The 9,962-nt window shown below is 37.9% G+C and overlaps 1 protein-coding gene across 6 annotated transcripts in view; it reads right to left on the bottom strand.

Moving 5' to 3' along the window:
* Positions 1–9,962, bottom strand: part of PTPRM (protein tyrosine phosphatase receptor type M) — a 707,951-nt gene that overhangs the window by 537,536 nt on the left and 160,453 nt on the right. The gene's annotated exons all lie outside the window — the stretch shown is intronic.

The following is a 9,962-nucleotide window of genomic DNA, read 5'->3' on the forward strand; positions in this document are numbered from 1 at the left end:
GATGTTATTTTCATGCCGGCCTTGGTTGAATATTTATTACCATTGGGCCATTACTCCATGGGAACAGCTGGCAAGGAAACTGAACATCTGCCATGGTCAACGCATTAACAATTGAGTGATGCAAAATTAAGTATGTGGAAAGGTATTGTTTTGCCCCTTCGATATATTAACATAGGCAAAATCAGTGCAACAAGTGGGAAGAGAAAAGCAGCATTTGGTCTTTCATAAAATTGTACCTTATTTTATCCTAATATAGGAATTAAAATGAACTCATACCTACCTTACTACTGACCTCATGTAACATACTTGAATAAACAAGTAATTTATCAGGAATAACATTTAAAAGCATGGGTTAGGTAGTAAAATGTTCCCTACACAATCGTTATACATAGGGCTGCTAACCTCAAAGTCAGCAGTTAGAAACCACCAACTGCTCCAGGGGAAAAATAAAAGGGGGTATCCCAGAGGGTTGATCACAATGTTGTATTTTTTGTTTGTTTATATAGGGTTTTGTTTCCCTGCCTTTAGTTTTTGTTTTGTTTCTTTTTCTCTTTGTTTGATTGTTCCATTATTTGCTGGCTGGTTTGCTGCTGGCTAATGTCCTGGGCCATATGGGGGTTCAATGTGTCCTAAGATGAACGGCAAGCAAATGGATTCTGGGTGCCCCAATCCAGGAATAGTTAGTTCTGATAACATGGCCCATGATTACTGAAGCTAAGGGTGCTACAGCAAAGTGTAGTGAAGAAAACAGAAGGTGTCCAGCTATCAATCAGAATAGTGTCTGGTGTCTTAAAGGCTTGTATTGAAACAAGCAGTCATCTAAGTGAAGACTCAACTAAGTCCACATGGAAGAAGCACATCAGCTCGTGTGATCCAAAGATAACAAGTACAAAATTTAAATATGACGAAGAGAAAGGTATCAGAGCTTAAATTGTGAACACCTAATTTGTGGAAGGCCATAGGGGAGAGTGGGAGCCCCAAATCCATCTGCAGAGTATCTAGTCACATTAAGCCTCTGGCAGATTCCCCAACTAATCCCAGGCAAAGGTCTGGAACAGCCTTACTATCAAACATAGATCATTGTACTCCTGATTAGGCTGGATAAAATTTAATACATGGCCAGTTGAACTTCCTCTGGAGTCTAGACCCAAGTTGAATTTGTTCAAGGTGCAAGGATCTCTTGTTTGATCCTGGGTTTTTGGACATTGATTGAAGTCTTTTCCTTGCCCATTGTCATATTTGTATCTTTATATTGCTACTGTTTTGTCCTTCCCATGTCATTTCATATTCGTTCTCTATTGTGTCTGTTTTAACAGTTTATGAAGCACAAGAGTGGATGTATAGAGATAATAACTGAGGCAAAGGGGAGTCAGGGGAGTGATGGGGAAGGTGAAGAGATTTCAGGAGTAAAGCGTGAAGGCGGGAGGGGAGGGAACACTAGAACTAAAAGCCATTACACATCTCATTTTAAAGGTGATTTAATCATAGGGGGTGGTGTTCAGAAATTGATTGCCATAATGATTTACAATTCTTCTTGACATAATTGAATTGTATGATGTGGATTATGTGCTAACAAAACTGAAAAAGAGAAAAAAAACTGAAAAAGAGAGAGAAAGAAAGAAAAACAGAAAGAAGGAAGATGGGGCTATCTACTCCCATAGAGTTACAGTCTGCAACCCACAGAGGCAGTTGTACCCTTTACTTATAGGGTCACCGTGGATTGGAACTGACTCGATGGTAGTAAAGTGAGGCCAGCCTCACTAGGCCAGCCTAAGAGAGCCTAGCAGACAAGGCCTGGCTTTATAATGCTCTTCATTGCTATACAAACTAAGCAGAAGTAGATGAGTAAATATTGATTGGTAATGAAATGTAGCAAGAAAGAAATTCTTTTCTACATCTCATATGCTCAATACCACAAAATCAAGTTCCATCATTGGTATAGCTTTGTTTTTTACGTTCTCCAAAATTAAAAGTATCTTTACTATTTATACTTGGAGATCTATTCTATGTTTCCTATACAAGGGTAAGTCAAATATATTGCTACTAGGGTTTTTGTCCATACTTATGTGAATTTATTCCAAATAAAATATGTTTAAACATGTCTCTGCTTGTCAGTGGATTCAAGCGGAAAAATTTCTATCAGTAATTCATTTGTAACAATTTTTCTAGTGTGCCTTCAAATAAAAATGTCCACTTAAACAGTGCTATCTGAGGGGGTCTGCTGGGCCACTTAAATTAAAAGCAGAGAGGACAATTCAGAAAGGGATGCCTACTGTTTTTGGAGTTTCCAGATGTGTAATCTTTATAGATTTTCACAAAAGACAGAACATCCACGTGATTTAACAGTAAATTTTGTGAGAATTGAAAATTGCTTCATGAGAAAAAGATCAAGAAAGTGTGTCAATGTTTTTTTTTTTTCTTTTCCATCATGAGAATGCACTTGGTCACTGTCAGGCTAGCAAGAGATGTCCTAAGAGAATTTCACAAGGAAACCTTACCCTAACCCCAATAGCACTAGCTTGGCCCTTTCAGATTCCCTTCATCCCCCCAAACCCAGAGAACATGCAAAAGGAACATGATGTGCGCCCCTCAAGGATGGACACGTGCCATTATGAGTCACAGATATCAAAGGAGGCAGAATTCTTTGAGAAAAGGGTTAGGAGATGGAAATGGTCAAACATTCAAAAGTGTACCAATCTAGATGGAGGCTATGTCCAGAAAGAATAACTTCTTGATACCTTTAGTTAGTAAGAGGTTTCTATGGCTTATAGCAATACTTTTGGACTTATTTTCATAGTTTAAAGTCAAAAAATCAGACCTCAGATATTAGTTCTAAAAATATTTTTCATAATTATGGGAGAAGAGGCTGTCTTTAGCATGTTATTTACATTATGAATGTAAAAAAGGCACACTCTTAAAGGCTAATGGATGACACGAAGCACAATGCCAATTTGTTTATCTACCTAGCAATAATTTGGGGGCACCAAATATTTGCAGTCTCACAGAGGTGAACAAAAAAAAGTGCTTACTGAAGTTATGAATCTGTGATCTAGTGGAATCACAGACTTGAAATAGATATATAATCACTACTAGTGATCAGGTGAGTAGCAGAATCCACAAAGTGGGCCCCTTTAAATATGGTGTCAGTGGGAAGCTAATTTGAAGAAGAAATATTTGAGCTGAGATCTGAAGGGCCTGTAGGGTTACCCAGATAAACAAGGAGGTTACACTCCGGAAGCAAAATTGCTTAGAAAAAGTTAAGGCAGCCAGGATAACTGGTGTTAGTAGGCAAATGGCCAGGTATTGAAGGATTTACAGGTTACATTCAAAAGTTTGTGATTATAGGTATCAAAAGGATAAGTTACAAAACAATAAAGCTCACTTGTATTATTTATTGATTTATATTATTGAAAGTTCTTTAAAATATTTAATCTGTGATATTCTCCTGGGCTATCCTAATGAGCATGAATGTGGGAATTATAGGCCTTGATCAACTAAATTTGTTTTCTTAGAATCTCATGTTCCTATATGCCTTATTGTTGGTAGTTGCCCTAGAGTCAATACCAATTCATGGAGACCTGAAAAAGAGATAAGGTACTTCACTGATCGAGCTGCTGTGCAAATTTAAGAAGATATGCAAGTATACCAAACCAGCATAATGACTGCCCCAGATATGCCCAGCTGAGCTCTGAATCTACTGAGCAACTAACATAAAGGGAAAGGCAGGAACACTGAAATAAACTTCAGCTTCACTACTGACAAACCTGAGAATCAGAAGATGCCTTTTGTATACAATAATATATGGCTTCATAATATTGAGTTTCCAACAAACACACACACACACACACACACACACACACACACACACACACACACAATCAAAAGCCATTCTAGAACATAGCAAGGCCTCAGCATACTTTGGGGTGCATTTTAAGATACACAGAATGGAGACACAGTGTTACTGTAGCAATTATCTTCTAAAAGGATTGGGCTGGTTGTAGACAGCCAAGGCTTCCTTCTGGGAAAATAAGAGGACAGGAAGGCTACACTAGTAGAATTCCATCCACAAAGAAGGAAATATCAGAATAGAAAGTTTCAACAACATTGTCTTAGTACTGTCTATCAAGCAGTCTTGTTAAGTACTTTAAAAAATCATAAATCAAAACCAGAAGATGGGGTCTTATGTTTTTTCATTAGTCGATCTCCTAAATTTTGTCTGACAGAAAATGCCAATAGCTTAAAAAATTCAAAACAAGGAAAAGAACACATCCTTTAGCATCATTAATATAATAGACATAAGAGGAGGAATATTCCTCTATTCTGTACATTTAGTTCCAATTTTCTCCCCCAGATAAATGAACATACAAATTCCAACTTTAATTAATAACCCTGGAATTACTACTTCATAAAATTAAATTTGTGATTTTTCAAACTTAAAATCTAACCAAACATAAAAAACTAAAATCTGCACGATGGGAACAAGAGATAACATTGTGATAAACACAAATGATTAAAGCTGTAAAGAGGTTCACTGTACTTGGATCTACAATCAATGCTCATGGAAGCAGCAGTCCAGAGATCCTATGACAGATTGCACTGGGTATGTTTGCTGCACAAGGACCTCTGGAAAGTGTTGACCAGCAAGGTGCTACTTTAAGGACTGAGGTGCCCCTGACTGAAGTCCGAGTATTTTCAATCGCCTCATAGGCATGTGAAAGCCGGACATTGACTGAGAAAGATCACTGCGTTTGAATTATGGAGCTGGCCAAGAGTATTGGCAGTGCCATGGACTGCCAAAAGAATAAACAAATCTGTCTTGGGAGGAATACAGCTCCCTAGACACGACATGCTTATCAGGATAGACCAATCCTGGAAAAGGGCATCCTGCTTGATAAAGAAGTAGGACAGTAAAAAAGACAAGATAGACTGCCTGCAAGGATGGGCTGGAACAGAAGAGCTAATAGGAGGCTAGTGCAGGATTGTTCTATTGTACATTGATTGTTCTTTTGTTCCATTGACACAACAGCACTAACAACAATGACAGCAATGAAAGGCAAATGCCACATCTGTAAGTAAAAGTTTATTGAACAACAATAAGCCCCCCAATTTTTTATGTATGTAGTTATTTATAGAATGAATCCAGTAAGCACATATTTCTACAGTATATCTAGAGTATTCTTGCAATATTTTTCTTAATAGAATAAGCCTATTTCAAAAGGATAGTTATTTTGGCTGTATTAAAATTAAGAAATACTCCTTTTTTGATTTATATACATGAATACACAAAAGGGAGCTGAAAAAGAGCAAAAAACCCCATTATCTTTTCATTACGTTTTTCCATGACCTTTAGGAGAGAGGCAAACACTTTGCTTCAAAATTGCCATGTTTTCATGCCACAGATGTATTTGTTGCAATAGATCCTGCCTTTAACTAGCAACTCTATACAGTACTAACAACTCATGTAAACTTTCATTATTCTTTTCTTCTTAATCCTATGTACTTGATACATAGAAAGTTAGACTGAGCTTCTTTATGAAAACTTTTTGAGCAGCACAAACAACTAAGTACATAACAGGCAAAGACATTTTAGTTTAGAATCCATATAAACACACTGTCTTTGAATCCATACCAACTTGTAGCAACCCAATAGGACAGTGAATAAGTAAGTGCTCCATAGGGTTTTAAGACTGAATCTTTACAGGAACCGGTAATTTTTTTCTCATTTTTCTCTCAGAGTGCTTGAATTTCTGAACATACCACTAATAGCTCAGTGTGTAACCCAATGTGTCAAAATAGCTCCTTTTATAATCAGCATAGGAATATAGGGAGGGTGGGGTAGAAAGGGGGAACTGATTGCAGGGATCTACATATAACCTCCTCCGTGGGGGACGGACAACAGAAAAGTGGGTGAAGGGAGACGTCGGACGGGGCAAGATATGACAAAATAATAATCTATAAATTATCAAGGGTTCATGAGGGAGTGGGGAGCAGGGAAGGTGGGGAAAATGAAGAACTGATGCCGGGGGCTTAAGTGGAGAGCGAATGTTTTGAGAATGATGAGGGTAGCAAATGTACAAATGTGCTTTACACAATTGATGTATGTATGGATTGTGATAAGAGTTGTATGAGCCCCCAATAAAAAGATTTAAATTTTTTTTAAGTCTTTCTAAAAAATCTTAAGTAATTTTTATTAAATCATTCACACTATGTGGATTCAAGCATTCTGAGGGGTCAAGACTTGAAGAGCACACAGGAGTCCCCTACATAGTGAAGGAGGAAAAATGCAATAGAGCCACAGAGAAGAGCTTCGTGAGTTCAGAACCAAACGAGATAATGGAAATACAGGACAAGTACAATGGCTTCCACACAGACTCGTGCTCCTAAGGAGGGCAAGCGATGAGGTACAGCGAAGCAGAACACATACCACCAAAGGGAATGTGACGCACTGAATACACACCCATACATGTACATACATATGTACATACACGTATATAGATAACATCCTGATGTCAAGGAATAGAGGAAATTCAGGCAAAAGAATGATACAAACTTATCAGAAAGTCCTGTATTGGACTGAAGAAAAAGTGTAGGAGTCTTATTAAGGACTGCTTTTCCCCCCTAGAGATTTGAGTGAAAAAATGACCAAATAATGGATGACAGAGAATATGAAACTGATTCCAAGTATATTTAGAAAACAAAAGTAACCCAAAGCAGATGGGGGCACATCAAAAGGTATAAAGTCACAGAAATCTTATTAAACAAAAGTATGACAACATGAAGCTATAGTTTTTGACATGCTCTATATAGGTCTGCACATTTCCCTAATACATCCAACAAATTCTGCATTATCTTATTTCATGACAGAAAATTGTTCCTGTCATTAGCTTTAACAAACATACTTTTTAATGTTTTCTACTTTATTACTGTAATCCTATTTATGTAAATATTTCCCTACAGCAATACATTTAGATATTAGGATAATATCTTATTTCCTGAGACTCCAAAGAAAAACCAAACTCATTACCCATACATTTATTCTGTCTCATAGCAACTCAAAAATACTACTCCACAGGAATTCTATGGAAGCAGAAAACCGTATCTTTCTCTGGTGGAGGAACTGCCGGGTTTGAACCACTGATGTTGTGGTTAGTAGCCAAGTGCTTAATCACTTTGCCACTAGGGCTCCTAGATTTCCTTGAATTTTTAACAATTATAATTATTAGGTTAAAGAATGGGTTTGGGTAAAAGACACTAACAAGAACTTGCGTTATAAATGGCTCCTAAAATCAGGGAAGTTTCTAATACTTTTTGAGTATCATAAACACTTAAGCTTAGGCTAGAGAATTGGCCAAAACCATTAACCTTTTTACACTAATATGTCAAAACAGTAGACAAAAATAAAAATAAAATCTCATCATGTACAAGAAAACAAGTATTAACCGACATTAATATTCTATTTTTTGTAGGATTCCATAGCTTTAATGTAACAAATTTAGTGATTTTCTGTGGGATACAGAGAGATTTCCCCCCAGGTGTCGCCCCTATATTATTTGCCAAACCTAAGATGCTGCTTGATAACACATGGTCAGCTGCTTAAAGGTTATCTCCAGAGGGTTATCAGCCATCTAGAGCAATCAGACCTTATTGTCTGTCCCACCCTAGGTGGGGCCAATCCCTGCTGATAAGGATAGTGGATTACTCCCCTGAAGGAGAGCCCAAAGATAAAGTCAAGCCAACTCAAGGAGGGTCAAGATTAGGCTGCCATCTTGACTTTAGAGTCTGCCCATCTTATCACAGGTGTACCCCTAGTGCCTCCCTTTCCTATTGTGTGTACACCCCTAGCTTGTCCCCCTCCTACTGCATGTATGCCTATGGTGCAACCCCATTCTGTTACAATGTAATTAGTAGGGCTTGCATGCCCCTAAGTCTATATAGGCCATAATTGGAAATAAATTCGGCTTTCTGCGTCGACCTGGCTCCTGAGATCATGGCCACCAGGGAGGTAAGCAATTGCATGCTTTATCTTGTCTGATGTCACTTTATTTTTACCACTCAGTTATACAACCACCCTTTAGACCCATTTGATTGTGGGGCTAGTACCCCACAATTTTCTTATTAAAATAAAACAAACCCACTATCATTATGAATGTGAAGCTATAAATATTTATGGGAGCCATTAGCCTAAATCGTTTTCCCAAAATGATGGGCGAGTTTGAAATACCAACCCTTAGTTAGCAGTCTAATAAATCCTTGACTGTGCCACCAGCACACTTTTCTAGATAGTAGTATTCTCAAACTACTTTAATCTTTTATATTGTCAAGAATAAATGCCCTGTCGCTTACTAAATATAGTATACATTGTAGACATTTGTCCACAAGATAAGGATATACTTTAAATGTAAACCTTCAATATCTGTAAGTGGATATTCCTCAATTGAAATATATGAACCAAATCAGGCATTATTAAGTGCCGTCATGATGATTTACCTGAAGAGCATGTGGTACTTCTAAATTGTATACTGAGAATTAGGCATTCATTCATTGTGATAGCTAAATATCTATAAGATTAGTCACATGGAGGGATGCATATAATTTCATTTTATGGTTTTTCAGTAATTTCATGCAAATGGAAAAATTCAAATTTGGGATATTTCTAAGCTATAATAGCTTCCCAAAGACTGGAAATGCTTGTGGACTCATTTAATATGATGAAAATTAACAGAGAAACAGCCAGGGAAGAATGCAGGAGAACAAAAGAACAGAAAGGTAAGAAGACATGAAAATTAAGGGGAAGAACGAGGAAAGGGAGACAAGTAAAGAGGGAAACTCACAAACCCACTGAGAAAGATTGGTAGAAGAGACTGGATAAAGCGAACTCCTGGCCAGGACAAGGAGAAGCACAGACATGGATGCAAACCCAGTGCCCAAACACCAAGAAGGAAGACAGAATTAAAAATGAAACAGAAGATGCCATTTATTCATTTTCTTTAAAATTCTGACATTTATATCTTAATATTTCCATTTCTTGATGCTGAGAAATGTGTCCAATCAGTAACTTTAGGTTCTACATTAGCTCAATTACCAAATAACAAGCATAAAGGAACAACCCATATCTAGCTTAATGGAGAAGAAATGATGGGATGCCCCGTGTCCTCAAAACAATTGCAACCATGCGCACACCATGTGTGTGAAGAGTCCACTGGGATCTCTTGCTCGGACTATAGAATTTTCTGAAACATTACAGCATTGTAATAAGAATATTACTCTCCCTATAAGAATACAAGTTCCACAAAGACGGGATGTTTGCCTAGTTTCTGGTTCTTTTTTTTTTTTTTTTTTTAATCATTTTATTTGGGGCTCATACAACTCATCACAATCCATACATACACCAACTGTGTCAAACACATTTGTACATTTGTTGCCATCATCATTCTCAAAACATTTACTTTCTACTTGAGCCCTTGGTATCAGCTCCTCATTTGTTTTCCCTCCCTCCCTGCTCCCTCTTTCCTCATGAACCCGATAATTTATAAATTATTATTTTGTCATATCTTACACTGTTCAACGTCTCCCTTCACCCACTTTTCTGTTGTCCATCCCCCAGGGAGGAGGTTATATGTAGATCCTTGTAATCAGTTCCCCCTTTCCACCCCACCATTTCGGGATTGCCACTCTCAGCACTGGTCCTGAAGGGATCATATGTCCTGGATTCCGTGTGTTTCCAGTTTCTATCTGCACCAGTGTACATCCTCTGATCTAGCCAGGTTTGTAAGGTAGAACTGGGATCATGATAGTGGGGGGCAGAGGAAGCATTTAGGAACTAGAGGAAAGTTGCATGTTTCATCATTGCTACACTGCACCCTGACTGGCTCATCTCCTCCCCAGGATTCTGTAAGGGGATGTCCAGTTGCCTACAGATGGACTTTGGGTTCCCCACTCCGCACTTCCCCTCATTCACAATG

The sequence above is a fragment of the Echinops telfairi genome, unplaced genomic scaffold (genome assembly GCF_000313985.2).
Source record: "Echinops telfairi isolate 266 unplaced genomic scaffold, ASM31398v2 ScPeMD7_57;HRSCAF=196, whole genome shotgun sequence".
Classification (NCBI taxonomy): Eukaryota; Metazoa; Chordata; class Mammalia; order Afrosoricida; family Tenrecidae; genus Echinops; species Echinops telfairi.